This window comes from Zootoca vivipara, chromosome 13 (assembly GCF_963506605.1).
Source record: "Zootoca vivipara chromosome 13, rZooViv1.1, whole genome shotgun sequence".
Taxonomy (NCBI): domain Eukaryota; kingdom Metazoa; phylum Chordata; class Lepidosauria; order Squamata; family Lacertidae; genus Zootoca; species Zootoca vivipara.
The window spans coordinates 12,939,629-12,956,596 of NC_083288.1; the positions used below are offsets into that span (position 1 = coordinate 12,939,629).

The 16,968-nt window shown below is 45.8% G+C and overlaps 1 protein-coding gene across 2 annotated transcripts in view; it reads right to left on the reverse strand.

The window, feature by feature from the left end:
- GJC1 (gap junction protein gamma 1) overlaps nt 1-1,983 on the reverse strand; it is a 33,567-nt gene extending 31,584 nt beyond the window's left edge. The window contains exon 1 of one of the 2 annotated variants that reach the window (XM_035136346.2): nt 1,160-1,983. The gene's annotated coding sequence lies outside the window, so the exon portion shown is untranslated. Of the gene's footprint in view, nt 1-1,113 lie in introns of both variants that reach the window. The other variant, XM_035136345.2, reaches the window with a different exon arrangement.
- Between the last annotated feature and the right edge of the window lie 14,985 nt (nt 1,984-16,968).

The window sequence follows — 16,968 nt, forward strand, 5'->3', positions numbered from 1 at the left end:
TGCCTGGTGCCTAAAGACTTGTTGTGATGGTGCCAGGCAAGATGCTCTGGGGAGAGCATCCCACAACTGGAATGCCGCTGCCTTGTTTTACGCTTTCGATATGCCCCATGGTCCTATTATAAAGTCGTTATGCTTTATGCCAGGCTTAGGCAAACTCGGCCCTCTAGATGTTTTGGGACTACGACTCCCATGATCCCTAGCTAACAGGACCAGTGGTCAGGGATTATGGGACTTGTAGTCCCAAAACAGCTGGAGGGCCAAGTTTGGCCATGCCTGTTCTATGCTATATATAGCCCTACTAGGAGTCGCTCCTTTTTGTTTTTCAATGCATTTCTTACCAATTATAATAATAACCAGTTTGGCACGAGCATTCTTTCTGAAAGTGTGGCCCAGAGGAGAAAGTTTGAGAACCACTGTCATCCACTAGGCACAGATTGAGGGCCCAGCTAATCACATCACCTGCGTCCTCGCTCACCTGTGGGCCCAACCTCTTCGCCCTCCCTCCCTCCTACCAATTGATGCCCTCGTTTAATAATAATAATAATAATAATAATAATAATAATGATAACAACAACCTCTTTTTAACCATATCCTGTTTTGCGTCCGATTTTCTCGCAGCAGCGGATGGCACGGGTGGTTTGAGGAGCATGCTGTGAGCACGCAGGGCAAAAGGTGGGCGACCTACAGCCGCCGCCACAGCCCCTCTTTCTCCTTGCCCTCCGGCCACTCCGGGACCTTTGCCCTCGACCACCCCCCACTGCCCCCCGCCTCCCCCCTCAGGAAACAAGCCTGGAAAGAAGCCAAGCGCCGACGAGGCCTGCCCAAGCGGCCATTCCCGAGGTGTCCCCCTCAGCGCCTCGGCTTTTCTCCCGTGCGCCCGACGGTCCTTTCCCGCCGCGCCTCCGCGTTTGGGCGCTTACCAAAAAAATGAAAAAAGAATGCTTCCCAAGAACTCCCCACGAAGCCCCCCAAGACCCTCGAAAGCTCACCTCCATGAGGAGAAGATTCAGCCCCCTCACGTCCACATTTCAACCCCCGCTGCCACCCCGGGACTCTCCCCACAAATGGAAACCCCCCCGCCGCCCCCAATAAATCTTCCCTCTCGCTCCTTACCTATTTGCGCGCGCTGCCCCATAACTCGCCGCCCCGCTGGACTCACCCGCCTTCCTCAGGCCATTTCCCCCCCGTGAGGAGGATGGCGGGTCTGCTCCGGGTCCTGAGGGGGCGAACCCCAACCCCGCTCTTGGCAGCCTCTCGTGGCTGTTCAGGAGACGGCGAGCCGGATACGACCGTCGGGATTTCCCCCTCCCCTCCTCCCTCTCCCTCTCCCTCCACCTCCCAGGAGAAGGAGCAAAGGGAGGGGGTAGCAAAAGCATCCCTTCGCCCCTCCCTCCGTCTCTCCGTCCCCCTTGCAACAGCGTCATTTATGGAACCTCTTGCAAAAGAACGAAACGTTAAACATTTGCAAAACCCGAATAAGTAGTGGGCTTCGCTCTTCTTCTTCTCCTTTCCCCTCCCTCGCCTGCGCACAGAGCGGCGTGACTCGCGAGCAGCGTGGTTTTTGCAAAACGCCGTGCGAATTGCAGCCTTCTACAACTACCGACGCTTCTTTTGGTTTTGCAAACTTGAAAACTCAATCGGTCTGCCCTTATTTGCAGCAGCCGTGTTCTGTAAGGGTTTCAGCCAACACGCAAAGACGCACAGGTGCAAGCATTGTCCCATTATCACGGCCGACTCCTTTGCTCGTGCAATTACAGAAGGGGGAAAAAGGACGCCTTTTAAAATTGCAAACGATTATTGATATCATTGCTAGGTTTTGGATAGCAAAAAAAAGAGACGCGTGGTGAAAGTTGCAAACTGGAAGCTCCACCTCCTGTGCTGAGCCCCCGCCCCATATTCTTGGAACTGCAAAACGCGTTTACTGTACAGCATTTGAATGGCTTCCGACCAGACAACGCAAATAGAGACGCATTGCAATCAGTATGTCCTGCACCACAGATGCCCACAGCCAAAGACCAGCACTATAAATTGCATCGCTCTCTCATACTGGATCTGCTACGTATTTACCGTGTTTCCCCCTTTTTAAGGCGTAGTCATAAAATAAGCCATAGCAGCATTTCTAAGCATTTGAGAAATATAAACCATACCCCGAAAATAAGCCATAGTGATAGGCGCTGTGCGGAAGAGAGCACTGAGCTCCCCGAGTCAGCAGCAGCAACGCCGGCCGCAGCAGTGTTTGCTGAGTCCTTTCTTGCTTTTGGGACTTGGTTACTGTGCTGGCTTGGGATGGTGTGTGTGCAATTGCTGTTGCTGCTTCGTGTTTTTCAGCTGGATTCTCTGGGTTCTAAGCACTTTCCCCCGTTTGTTTGCGAAGCAGCACTCGGCTGCAGCCCCTGCCTCTCCCGGCGGCTGCAGGAGGCTGCATTTGATCGCTATCTCCTTTTCCATTTCTTTTGTCTTTGAGCACCCGGCCCCGCCCCCTCTCCCCTTCGTGGAATGAAGAACGGAGTTTTAGCAGCATTTCCTCATTATAAAAAAAAGGTCAGGAACTTTTACTTTAACCTCAAAAATGGGATATTTCCTCTCTCTAAAAACAACTCTGACCTGAACACCAATAAAACGGGGGTAGATCACCTCCAGTTTATAAATCCGCAAGTAGATCGCAGTCTCCTGGAAGTTGGGCTCTATACTTTGGCTGATTGCAAGCCTTTGCATCTTTAAAAAACAAAAACCATGCGCCTCTCAGTCTTAATTTTCCTTTAATTCATCCCCCTATACCCTCCTCCAACCATTGCCTCCTTCCATTCCTTACCCCCCTCCCTCTCTCCCCACTTCCCTCACTCCTGTGCAATCTCATTTAGTCAAATACTTGCTTTTTCTGTTGTGTTGTCTATTTTATATTTAATATTATTACCCTTTATGATGTTATTTTTTCCCTTGCGATAATTATTTTTTATCTTTAACTAACTTTCCTTTCCATATTTTTCCATATATAACTCAACACTTTCCCATTCCTTCTTAACTCTTTGGATAGAGTGCCCCCCCATTATTGTTGTTAATTTTACAATTCCTGGATTTTTTATGGAACCGAACAGCTCGGGTGCTTCAGAATGTGCCTTCTGTTGCTACAGGGCTATGGGGCTTCACTATTTGACCCCCCCCCCAGGTTGGGATTTTTAAAGTAGTTCTGTGGGTCCCAGGGCGCAGAATCACCCCCGATCCTTTCCTTTGTCTAAACAGACCTCTTCCCCCCTGACTTTGGAAGGCTGTGCTTCAAGGGTGATACCAGGGGTTTTTTAAGACCTGCGCCTCTTAAGGATTGTTACGGTCCATAACTTCCATTGCTTTCTAAAGGGTTGGGGGTTTAAAGCACTGCCACCCCCACCCCACCCTGCAGGCACTCGGAACTGGCAGCGCCAACAACGCGCCCAGCAGCGCGCAGAAGAGAGCACTGAGCGTCCTGAGCCAGTGGGTCCCAGTTGTACCAGCACTTTTTTTAAAAAAAGACACCCCCTGAAAATAAGCCACTGTGGTGTTTTTTTAGGGAAAAAAGTTATAAGACGGTGTCTTAAAAAAGGGGAAACACGGTATGGAGGAGGAAAGTGTTGCTGAACAACATCTGCAGCAGCAGGACAAGACTAGCAAAATGCATCTAGAATGCCGACCCAAAACAAACATGAAATTTGCACCTACTGCTTGTGCATGCCTGGTGCTTTCTGAGCAAGCACAGCTGTCTGATACAAAGAAATTTAAACATTCAGTCCAATATACAGTAGTCGAAACAAAATTTAAAAATTCCTTCCAGTAGCACCTTAGAGATCAACTAAGTTTGTCATTGGTATGAGCTTTCGTGTGCATGCACAAATTTTTTAATTTTGTTTCGACTACGGCAGACCAACACGGCTACCTACCTGTAACTAGTCCAATACAGAGATACAAGCATGGAATTCAAAGCACACTTTTGTTGCTGCTGGTTTACAGCCACTGCACACTCTACAAACCCAAAATGCAAGCACCGTGTCATCTGGAGCTTCAGCCTCAAAAGTAGAAATAACTACTCAGTAAATGTCTAATCCACGTTATGTGACGGCAGAATGCCGATCGCCCGGGATTTGCACACTAGGGTGTACAACTCAGGTTTGCATCCTAAAACGCATCTGTGCAATGTGTGGAATTTTGCATACCCTGAAGGCCGATTGTATGGAACCGATGGCCTTTATGCCAAGCATAGGCAAACTCGGCCCTCCAGATGTTTTGGGACAACAATTCCCATCATCCCTGACCACTGGTCCTGTTAGCTAGAGATCATGGGAGTTGTAGTCCCAAAAACATCTAGAGGACCGAGTTTGCCTATGCTTTATGCATATTACATAGCTAAAACGCCAGCATTTCTCTGCTAAAAGCCCATTATATTTTGCATAACCATACCCATGCCCCAGCGCATGCAATTTGCATGCTCAGGTACTCCACCAGTGGATTTCAGCATAGGGGAACTTTGCACACTCGCATCCTCCGATTTGGATTTGCAACCGACGATCCCAGGTGGCTGGCATTTAAAACGGCAGAATTCTATTCCGTAGCATTTAGAAAAACCGTAGCTTATAAGAAACCCGTGTCCTGTTTAAATCCCTTGTTCCTTTTGCTCTCTCCTTTTGGATGCTTCATCACATCCAGTATCCCATGTTAATTTTGTCCTCTTTTCCCATACATCTTTGAACTGTGGTGTGCTTATTTTGTAACACGGGTTAGTGTTGGGGTTCGCACTGGCTCGGATGTCACACACTCTGCCGCCAAACCCCTTTCTCCAAATCCAGTTGTACTGGGGCATGTGAGCACCAAGAGGAAAACATCCTTTGCATTCAGGAATACTCTCTTTATAGCAGCCTTTGCCAGCCTGGTGCCCTCCAGATGTTTTGAACTATAATTCCCATCGGCCCCGGGCCACCCCGAGCCTTTCTCTGCTCCCTGTCCCCTTTGCCAGGCGACTGACATCAACTCACAGCTTTCAAAACTGTCTCCCGGGCTAAGGTAGGACTCAAATTCAGCCCTGAAGACAAATCCTTCAACAAATAATTATTCTCCCCCGCCCCCTATCCGTATCCCTATAGCCACGTGAAGTGCCTTCCTGCTATTCACCAGTTTGCCACACTGGACATTTTTAGCTCTTTTAATCTTTTCTCATAACATCAATCCCCGCGGCTCCGAGATCAGTCGCGCCATCCTGCACTCTTCTCTCCAGTTTGTCAATGTCGTTTTGTTAATGAAGCACTCAAAGCCCAAACCAATCACATGTTACTCTGTTCAAGCTCTGAAAACACTCTTCTCAGCAAATCTTAGCTCAGCGCCCTATCCCAGCCTTTGCACACTTAACTACGTGGATCAGTTAAAGGTCAAAAGCAAACAGCAAGGATGGTCAGAATCTTTAAAAAGTTCTACAAGGTGAAGAACTATGATTCGCCAGATTGTACAAGCAACCTAACCAGTGGCAGATTTCCCCCCCCCCCCGGGGACCCCAAAGTAATATCACAACAGTCTGAGAGGTCCATTGTCTTCTGGATCCTTTAAGACTGTACTGTAACTGCATAGATTTTGGGTTGAAAGTTGCACAGCTTGGTTTAACCATTTTCTGCTTCTGCAAGTCACGGTTTGCTGCTGATCTTGTGAAAAACTTTAACAAAATTATGTTCCTGAAAAACAAAACCCACATTTATGCTCCAAATTCTTTATAAGGTTATGAAACACAACTGCAGCAATTTAATTCATTATTTCAGTGGTCATATGCAGCACTATAAAAAAACAAAACAAAAAAACTGACCAGTTGTCCCCAAAGGAACCAAACATATTTACACCACCAATTTCCATTAAATTTAGCCTTTGGGAAGAAAAAAAAAATCAACCCTGTTTTGAAACATCTTCATTTTGCGAATAAATGTGTAGAATGCAACAGTTACCGGTATTCTACACCTTTGTTTTGTAATAAGGAGGCCTATTCCAAATGCTTGCCTTTTAAAAGTTATATTGGTGGGCACTTGTGGCATCTCTTAACTTTATGAAAAAGTGCATTTATTTTATAAAAATTATATGAAATAATACAACGAGTACACATGGGAGATTTATAGTGGAAGTATGTATGCTGACAGATTTGCATGCTGAAAAGTAAACGGGGGGTCGTATATAACATAGCATTATGAATGAATCACAAGGTTATTCTCCCCGAGATGAACCAGGGGCCAGAAACAGTTTTCTGTCTGTGGTGGGAGGGGTGTGTGGCCGTTGGAGGTGTGTGGACATTCTGGGGTCCAATCCCAGATACATTAAAATCTTGGATTTCTCTGTTGGTTTCTATGAGCAGCTCTCACTTCCATCCCTGACACCAATTAAAAATAGCTTATCAGGCCACATCTTCACTATACATTTTTGAGGCAGTATCATACCATTTAAACAGTCAATGCTCACCCCTCCCCGACCCCACCCCAAAATCCTGGAAATGTAGTTTAAGAGTGCTGAGGAGAACCCCTATTCCCCTCACAGACCTACAATTTCCAGAGTTACCTGAGACTACAAGAGAGTTACCTAAACTGCTATTGGAAATGTAGCCCTGTGAATAGGGGTCTCCGAACAGCTCTATGTTCCCTCACCAAACTATAGTTCCCAGGATTCCATGACTGTTAAATGGTATAATTAGTGCTTTAAACAAATAGTTCGGATGTAGCCTCGGTGTGAATCAGCAAATGACCTATCCAGATGAGGAGTTGGTCCTCTCAAACCCCCACCCCCTGCCTTTATTTAACCTGCCCATCTCCTTTTAAGCACCTTTTTTTATATGCCACAAAACCTCCTCTGAACAGGAGAGCTAAAACCTGCTCGGAAAGGTCGTTCTCCAAGGCGAGCGACGAAGAGGCAGTGGAAGCTCCGTTTAATGAAATAAACCCATCATCATCGCTCGTAATAATGACACAAACTGAAACAGCATTTTCTCTTCTTTTACTCTCTCTCTCTCACACACACACACAAGCACACATAGCAGCCTGTTCCCAAGAAGCCTATATTTAGCGCAGTTCCCCAGCTTGCGCCAAGTGCTCGGGGCAGCTATCAGATCTGCTAGTTTGCTCTGCTCCAGCAAGCCAGGCTGCCACAGCAGGGGTCATTCATGACCACATGCCAGCCAGCGGCCTGGCCCCAAGCGCCAGTTGCTAACCAAAATAATTTTTAGGATTTTTTAAATAATTTTTTTTTTAAGGTTGGGTGGTGGGGAGACGGCAAACAACAGCCTCAGAGGTTTGTATTTTGGACGTTGGGGAGAGAGAGTTCAAGCTATGCACAGGCGGAGGTGCCACCAGCAGCGGCCTGCTGAGGCCCTGATGGTGCCATTACGTAATGCTGTTTTGCCCAACTCGGTATCACTGCATGGCCTGGAGAGGAATTATACTGGGACCCAGTTATCATGGGTCAAAGCGGCGGTTGTTGATTTTATTTTCATTGCTCGCATCTCTGTCCAGCGGTGTAGAGTCGGTTTCCGGCGCCCGGGGCGGGTGAGGAGGAGACACATGCGCTGGTGCGCCAGCCCGTTCCTTGCCATCAGAGTGACCCTACCCTTACTGGAGCAAAGCAGGGGGGACCTGGCTGGCCGACAGAGATAAGTACCAGGCACTGGGGTTGCCTGTGTGGGGTTGCCTGGTTCACACACCCACAAAAATTGTGTGCCCAGCACCATGGCACACACACCCCCAACTCTTCCCCCCTGCTTCTGTCTCGGCGACATCTATGTTGACTTGGTCGCCGTGTCCACAGAAGTTGGCAGACCTCCAAGGATGTGCTCCACGGGGAGCTGGCTCCAGGCACCGGGCCTGTTGGCAGACCAACTCTGTGCTACAAAGATGTCTGCGAACATGACATGAAGGCTGGCAACATCAACTGGGAGGAGGGCTGAGAGAAGAAACGCCATGGTGACGTTGCGTCCTTTTTCTGGCGTCTGGGGCACGCCAGGCAACGGCGGGGCATGGAGGGTCAGCAGAAACAATGTGCCAGGCCAGCCCTCACCAACACCACCGGGCACACACACACGGGGCGTGGAGGGTTTCATGGAGCGTATGCACCAACTCAGTCCTGCAGGGAGAGAGCTGTTAAGTTCTTGTTCATTGATTTATGCTTCTTCGTTGAGTAAATTTTCAAGTTCTTTTTCTTTTTCTTTGCACATTTGTTTAAGTTTTTCATTATACGGACAACTCACCCACCCCAAGCTCAGCTAACTCCATCGCCTCCCCTCAAAGCCCCATAACATCCATGCTCCCCATGCACCTCACCAGCCCCACAGCCCCCTGCTGGGCCTGCTCCTGCCCAGAGTCCCCTCCAGCCACCATCTATTCAGGACTGACCAGGCTCTCCTTCTTGTTTTTATTTAGCATGGCCAGCCAGAGGGGTGGCTGAGGGCCCACCAGCCAGAGAAGCGTAGCCTCACACGGCAGGACGGTGGTGGCCCTGTTGCCTCGTTCCCACTTCCTATAATAATAACAATAATTTTATTATTTATACTCCGCCCATTTGGATGGGTTTCTCCAGCCATTCTCGGCAGCTTCTTCTTCTTGTTGTTGTTGTTGTTGTTGTTGTTGTTGTTGTTGTTGTTTAGTCGTTTAGTCATGTCCGACTCTTCGTGACCCCATGGACCATAGCACGCCAGGCACTCCTGTCTTGCACTGCCTCCTGCAGTTTGGTCAAACTCATGTTTGTAGCTTCGAGAACACTGTCCAACCATCTCGTCCTCTGTGGTCCCCTTCTCCTAGTGCCCTCAATCTTTCCCAACATCAGGGTCTTTTCCAAGGATTCTTCTCTTCTCATGAGGTGGCCAAAGTATTTGCTATAAAGCATAGCAAAATATCAAACATTAGAAACTTCCCACTACTGTTGCTACTCCACTGTCCAGCCGGCCTGGCTCCCTCCCTCGGACCCACCTCAAAACTCTTCCCTCTCCCCCCCATTCCCGCCTTCTCCAACACCCAGGAGATGAGGAAGAGGAGGCAGCCTCTGTTTGCAATTCTCTCTTCCCCCTGCTTCTGCCAATGTGAAGCCATTTCCGGCTGGCATACGTCAACAAAGATGGGAATTTGGGCATGGCAAAGTGAGAAGCCGTGATGGCTTGGTTTTTTACAACGGCCTCGGCATTTTCGGGGCAGCTGGATACGATGTGGCCTGGGCTATCACTACTAGAGTGCATCACAGCCTGGTTCGCAACGTTGGCTGAATCCCGTGGCAAACCTACGTTGGTTCGCAGGCAGCAAGGTTAATGTGAGCGGTTCTTGAAAGTTATGAGCAAGTCGGCCGCAAGGACAGCAATTCTCTCTCTTAGAAGCGGGATTAAAATTAATGCTGGCAGCGATGCGGGTGCAAAGCCACACAGCATTCGTTCCCTGTTAAATTTAGCGTCCAAGTCTCCTTGTTAAGAGGCCTTACGGGGCAGTTTCTCAAGGGCAGGCAGCCATGGCATTGCGTCACCTTGGGTGGGTAATTAGCGGGAACAAATGGATCCTTCACAGTGCAGAAGCCCTCGTCCCTTGTTAGAGGCACAACCCCAGTTACCCTCCCTTTGACTCCAGCAATGGTGACAGATGTCCTTGCTTCTTGCCTTCTCATTCACCCCCCAACAGGGCTTGCACCCTAAGCCAATGTGGCAAATAAGCGTAAGAACTTCTGACACCCGCTTATAATCCCGCAGCCTTCAGACCCCACGTTCCTTGCTCGCTCAACACAAAACTGCAGGGAATTTGACATCTCTTTGAGAACAAAAGAGACCCTAATCATTCAAGTGTCCTGGAAACAGTGTAGGAATAAAGGGCTGGGCTCAGCAGCACAAGGAAAAAAGCCAAACAAGGTCATACAATGCTGAAGACAATAAAGTTATAATGAAACCCAAAAGGAGGTTTCAGGTCTGCAATAAAATTAACTGATCTGTGTGTATGGCAAACAATAATCCAGACGACCTGATTATTCATTATTCACCCCGATACATCTGCAGGGAGACCGGACAACATTGCCTATTTATTGAGCATTCATTCTGATTTGTTTGTGGGGAGGATCGATGATGTGTCAAAGCAAGTGTTACCTACACTTTCCTTTTTTTATTTTTATTTCCCTGGAGGCCCACTCAAAACATACATCTGTGAAACAAGTTCTGACTAAGTGATCCACGAGTTAGCATAAACCTTTTGCAACTGATCTGTGGTTTTCTGGAGAATTTGTACATGAAATAAAGCCTTTGAAACATGACCGTCAAAATCCATAACATGGATGTCTCGTAACACATCCAGAATTTCAGTTCTGACACATCTCAGGTGGGCACCATTGTCATTCTAAGAGAACATAGGAGGCATTCATGGTGAGTTCCAGCACTTCTCTTTCTAGTAAAATAGCACTGGGTGCAACAGGTAGAATTCAAAAGGTTAACTTTTCTTACCACTGCCTCACCAGTTGACATTTTGAGTTCAATGCCCATCAAATTATTTGGTACAGCACACACATTAAAGGTAAAATGACCCTGCTTCAATTCCGGTATCTCCAGTTAAACGTTTCAGGTAGCACATGAAATTGACCTTTGAAGAGTTAGTAAGTAAACCATATACTGTATATATATATAAAATCCTTCCAGTAGCACCTTAGAGACCAACTAGGTTTGTCTAGTAAACCATGTTTAACTTAACAAACGTGTTGGTCTCTTTCTATGCTAAGGGAAATGGGAAACTTTGAGAGCAACTTAGAAGGGGATATTGTTAGTTGTAGGTTCAGGTTTTAAGATAACATGTGTGTCTGTTATCCTAAAAAGAAAGAAGAGGAGGAGGAGGAGGAGGAAAGACCAAACCATCTAATCACTCGTAAACCCGTGGGATTACTCAGGGATGTAAACTGGTAGCAGGTGGAGGAGAAGATAAAAGGGGCACTTGTTTACTCTGGGCATAGTTAACCTATGCGGTTCACAGCCACAGGTTGTAAGGGCGACATTTTCCCAGTGACGGACATTAACAGCAAGGTATGGTGGTGACGCAACAGTGGGCCTGCAAAAACTTTCCCAGCTGACCTTTCAGGTGTAGCTGGGGTCATGTGCAGGATGAGGAGGGTGGGACCATCCTCTTTTTCCGCACTGTCTCCCATTGTGGGGAATTGATGATGATGGGAAACAGAGGAAATGTGCTGTGAAAGGGAAGCAGGATGCTCAGCAAGGGGTCAGGGAGCTTCCAACAAAATCTAGCCTGGCAACAGGAGGCAGCACAGAAAGGATCGATCCTTGCCCTCTCTCTGCAGTGTTTAATTTACAAAATGAGGAGGTGCTGGGGCTCAAAGCCTGCCAGGAAACCCCACCTTAAGGGCTGCCTGTGGGGCATTTGTTTCAGTTGAATGCTTTTAATGTGCACAGTGGCTTATATTAAAAATATCTAATGTGAAACAAAAGATTTGTGTTTCCTCTTCTGATGATTTTCCTCTCCATTGATTTTTCTGTTCTTGGACTCTGTGCTCCATCACCCGCTGTTAAATTTTCCCTCCTTCCCTTCTATCCCTGTGTATTTTGTGACATAAACATTCAGTGGGTTTTACTCACAAGTAAATTACACAGGTCCGGGAATGCTTGAGGGCAGAAGTGTCCAGTAGTATTCTACCATCATAATGGCTGAACATGTCTAATATTTGTAAAATGAAGACCAAATTCCCAACTGTCTGAAATTTGGCAGGAAATGTGAATGGTATTAAATAGCCAAATGTTTGTTTGTTTTTTAAATAATAAATAAATGCAATAAATGTGATGCAATGGCCGAAAGCAATTTAAACACTCTGTTAAACAGACCTTCCCTTTTGCTGCTTTAGAGCCTCTCAGAACTTGAAATAAATTGCAGTCTTTATCATCCTGGTTTTGTGGGGGGGGGGGGAATCCATGGTATAGTAATAAAAATGTTAGGTTTGCAAAATCCCTATTTCACTCAACTCTTTATGTAAGATCACGTTGTATGCTACACATGCTCAGTGCTAAATCAAATGTTCCAATGTACAGTGGTACCTCGGTTTACGAACTTACCGGTAATCCGTTCCGGAAGTCCGTTCTTAAACCGAAACCATTCTTAAACCAAGGAACGCTTTCCCTAATGAGGCCTCGCCCTGCCGATGCCCTTCCACCATTCGGATTCTGTTCGTAGACTGAGGTAAAGTTCGCAAACCAGGACACTACTTCCAGTTTTGTGGAGTTCATAAACCAAATCGTATGTAAACAGGACTGTTCTTAAACCAAGGTACCACCGTATAGTCTCTTTACCAAAAGAAAGTTGACAACCTCCAGACCATGGAGACTTGTAGCTGCTAAAGCTGATAGCTTAGGGAAAGGGAGGCAGTGGTGTGTGTGTGTGTGTGTGTGTGTGTGTGTGTGTGTGTGTGTACAGAGGTGAGTTTGTGTCTTGGACTCTGAAAGTGATCTTGACAGCTAAGAGTTGAACCTAGTCCAGGTGTTGTTGTTTTGTGTTTTTATTTATATTTTCTGTCATATAATTTAATAAAAAAGAGAAATAATACATAACAGAAAGGAAACATTAAATCATTATACAATATCCAAAAAAGAAAAGGAAAAAAACATAAACAAAATAAAATAAACTCACCACCCTGTTTAACTTCCCTCCACCACTACTCGTCTTATTTAGAATCAATTTTAACCTTATCATTGCATTCTGATTGTTTTTATTTTATCTATTTACATATATATGCCATTGATAATTTATTGTTTTGATACATTTACGTTCTTAATCTAAGCATATTAGTGTGTCTTTTTTAGAGCACTATTTTGTCATATAATCATCAAAGCATTGCCATTCATTTTTTAGTTTTTGATTTGACTGCTGTCGTATGGATGCTGTTAATTTAGCCAATTTTAAATACAGTATTCATTTAATTTGAGAATCCATTCCTCCTTGGTAGGTAGTTCTTTAGCTTTCCATTTAGATGCTATTACTATCCTATCTGCGGTGGTCGCATATAAAAAAATTCTTTTTTTCAATTTCGGTATTTCTTTTCCTAAAAGGCCCTGTAGGTAAGCCTCTGTTTTTTTCGTTAATGGGATTTTAAGCATTTTTTTTCAACTCCTCGTGTATTTCTCCCCAGAAGTACTTAATCGGGGTGCAACTCCACCACATATGCATTGTTGTACCAGCTTCCTTGTTGCATTTCCAACAGAGGTTGGATTTCAGTTTATAGATTTTTGCTAATTTGACCTGTAGAACATTTTGATGGAATTTTATTTTATTTTATTGTACTACAGGCTTCCTGCCAAAGCTTCTCCCATTGCTCTAAGAACCTGGTCCAGGTTTAGCAAAAAAATTCATTGGTACAGCACACATGTTAAAATGACGCTGCTTCAATTTGGTATCTCCAGTTAAAAGTTTCAGGTAGCACATGAATTTGAAGAGTTGGGAAGTAAACCATTTTTAACTTTCCAAATGTGTTGGTCACCTTCTATGCTAAGGGAAATGGGAAAATTCCACATTTCACTGCATGTTTTGCAATTTGACATCTCTGCTGGGGTTCTCTCCAGGAAATTCTTTTTTTTAAAAAAAAAACCAACCACATCTATTTTCTTTAACCAACTCAACACCAACAAAAAAAAAGCACACTAGAGTAAACCACACCATCAGGTGCACAGAACGTAGAAGGATGGCACCTTTTAATATGATATTTGGTGATTAGTATTTCCTCTTTTTAAGTGTACTGTATTACAAAGGGAATCCTGGTGCCTATTTTATCTTGATGACAATATCTATGTAGTGCTTTTCAGGTAGACCTCAACAGATTGGCTGACATAAAATTATTACAGTAAGCATCAATAACATGACATTTTTATAGTAAAATCAAAACCATTTTTGAAGAAGCTGTATCTGCTTCTTCCAGGGCGAAAGGGTTCTTCAGGAGCCTCTGCGATGGCTCCAATGGCACATGACCATGTAATTTTAAAATGAGATACCATATATATCAGATGATAGAGTTTGTCATGTGTCTGAATTTATGAATTCCTTCTTTTAATAAGCAACCCTCATTGAACAGCTCAAATTATTTTGTACTCTTTTTTTAATCAACTATTTTAATGACCAGTTAACGTTACCGTATCGTGCAGTTTTACAAAGCTCAATAGGCCCTCTGTTGAGTCGTGACATTTGCAGGATAATTCATAAACATTATTATTTTGGACTGGTCTCCGGATTGCAGTCTGATTCGAAATGCACGGAGGCGCCGCCAGATCATGTGAGGAAAATAAATACAGTTCTTAGGGCGACTCATGAGAAGAGCATCATGTCAATTTCAGCAAGTGCATTCATTATCTGTCAGTTTTATAAAAACTGATTTAGAAAAAGACATGGCTATAAGCTCAAGTGGAGGAGAACAAATCTTGGGAGCTGCAGAGATTTGTAACGATACTCAGTTTCTGTACAGTTTAAAATTACTGCTTTAAGCACTGGTAATATACAATGAAGGGGGAAGTCTAGAAAAGGCTAGGATATGCTTGGCAGAAGGTGGGGAATGCCAGTTTCCAAAGATCTGGCTTCCGACACCAGGCCTATTGGCAGACCACATTCTGTCTGCAAATGCAACACAAAGGCTGGCAGCATCAGCGCTGTTGTGTGGGAATCTCTTGCAGATGACCACAGTGCCTGGAAACAGGTCATGCATCTATAGCAGTGACCAGAGGATGAATGACCGCTGGGAGGAGCGTAGAGAGAAGAAACACCAGGGTGCATCTGCAGCAGCAGCACAACTGGACGCCTTCATCTGCCCCAGCTGCAACAAAACATGTCTTTCCCGTATCGGTCTCTACAGCCACAGCGGGAGCTGCAACCTTCCAACGGTTTGACTTCACCCCCAAAGGTGCACTCCTGAGGCAGACGGATGCCAGCAACAACTATTTCCTACCAGTAGTTGTTCTTCTGAGCGACACACACACACACACACACACAGTCATGCGATGGAGGCTGGTCCATTAGGGCAACCTCAGTCTGCTCTCACCCATCTGCCTGCCTTCTTACTTACATCTGGTCCAGGGGGCATCCCTGGTTGTCAGCTCCTTCATCCTTAGTCTCAGGGTTGCCCTTGTAAAACTCAGCAGGGAGGAGGAAGGGAAAAGCAGCAAGCTCAGTTGGTTAGAACGTGGTGCAGATAATGCCATGGTTGCAGGTTCAATCCCCATATGGGGCAGCTGCTGCATATTTATGCATTGCACAGGGCTGGACTAAATCAGGGATCAGCAAACTTTTTCAGCAGGGGGCTGGTCCACTGTCCCTCAGACCTTGGGAGGGCTGGACTATATTTTGGAGGGGAAAAAATGAACAAATTCCTATGCCCCCAAAATAACCCAGAGATGCATTTTAAACAAAAGGACACATTCTACTCATGTAAAAACACACTGATTCCTGGACCGTCCACGGGCCGGATTTAGAAGGCGATTGGGCCGGATCCAACCCCCAGGCCTTAGTTTGCCCACCCTACTAAATCAGGGGTGTCCAAAGTTTTTTCAAAGAGGGCCAGATTTGATGAAGTGAAGGGCCGTGAGGGCCGACCATAGTTGTTGACCTTTTTTTTAGGATTGAAGTTGTTGAGGTTTTTTTAGGATTTTACCCCAGGAAATAAACTGCCACAGGGGCTGCATTAAACTGACCGGCGGGCCAAATTAGGCCCCCAAAACGGACTTTGGACATGACTGGCCGATATGATCCTCAGGGCCCCTTCCAACTTTACAAACCGATGATATGCAAACTGGTTCTGCCGCTCACCAGCTCTGGTTCCACCTACTGCTGGGCTCCTGGTCTTCTGATCCACCAGACCCAATGGCCACCAACCACCATTGTTTGTTGCTCGGCTTGTTATTGCGGTTTCTGCAGTTTATTGCCATATTTCAAAAAGTGAAAATCTGGACACAAAAGATGTTGAGCTTGTTTCGACAAAGTTGTTGACCTTTTCCGGACAGCCCCGGTTTATGGCGTAGTTCTGAATTCATCTAGAAAGGGTTCATATTATGTGTAGAATGACAGACAAGGAATGTTCTGTTGATAGTTTGGCACTTGGTTTTTTTAAAAGACAACATGTGTTTGTATTTAGTTCCAGAAATACATTGCTGCATCGCTGTGGGCCTCTGGGTCTTCCAGGAAGCCTTTCCATGTGGACAGATCTCGGGAACCACAGTTCTGTCACTGGTACAGGGCAGGGCTTCCTAAACTGTGGTTCGTGGACCAGCTTCATTCAGGTGAGCCATGGCATGTCTCTAGAAATACTATTAAAACCCACCTAGCATCTAGCGCAATGCATACCATTGCTACAACAGGGAAAAGAATTATTAAGTGGTCCACCAAGATCTTCTGCAATTTGCAAGCAGTCAGGAGGGGAGTTTGGGAACCACTAATGAATGGCAGCATTTCCTAAACTGTGGGTCACGACGTTCGTGGAAGTGGGTTGTGGGTTTTTGAAAGTAAATTCCAAATAACTGCTTTTAATCCTTACTGAGTATGATTAATACCACTTTCAGCTTGTAACTGAACCTCTTACAATTTGCAAATAAACATGGGAAGGGGGTCAAGTATTACACTTTAAAACTTGGGACCCGCTCTCTACTGGCTGGTGGCAATTCACCCCAAGATACCATGATTTGTTTTGAGTGAATGTTTACAGCTCTCCTCTGATGCGCAGGAATGCATTCCCATCAACAAAGCCATGAATAACTTTGTAGGTACAGTCGCACTTTGGATCCCGAACACCTTGGTACTCGGATGTTTTGGCTCCCGAACACCGCAAACCCGGAAGTGAGTGTTCCGGTTTGCGGACGTTCTTTGGAACCCGAACATCCGACGGGGCTTCCACAGCTTCCAATTGGCTGCAGGAGCTTCCTGCAGCCAATCAGAAGCTGTGCTTTGCTTTCCGAACATTTTGGAAGTTGAACACACTTCCGGAACGGACTCCATTCGA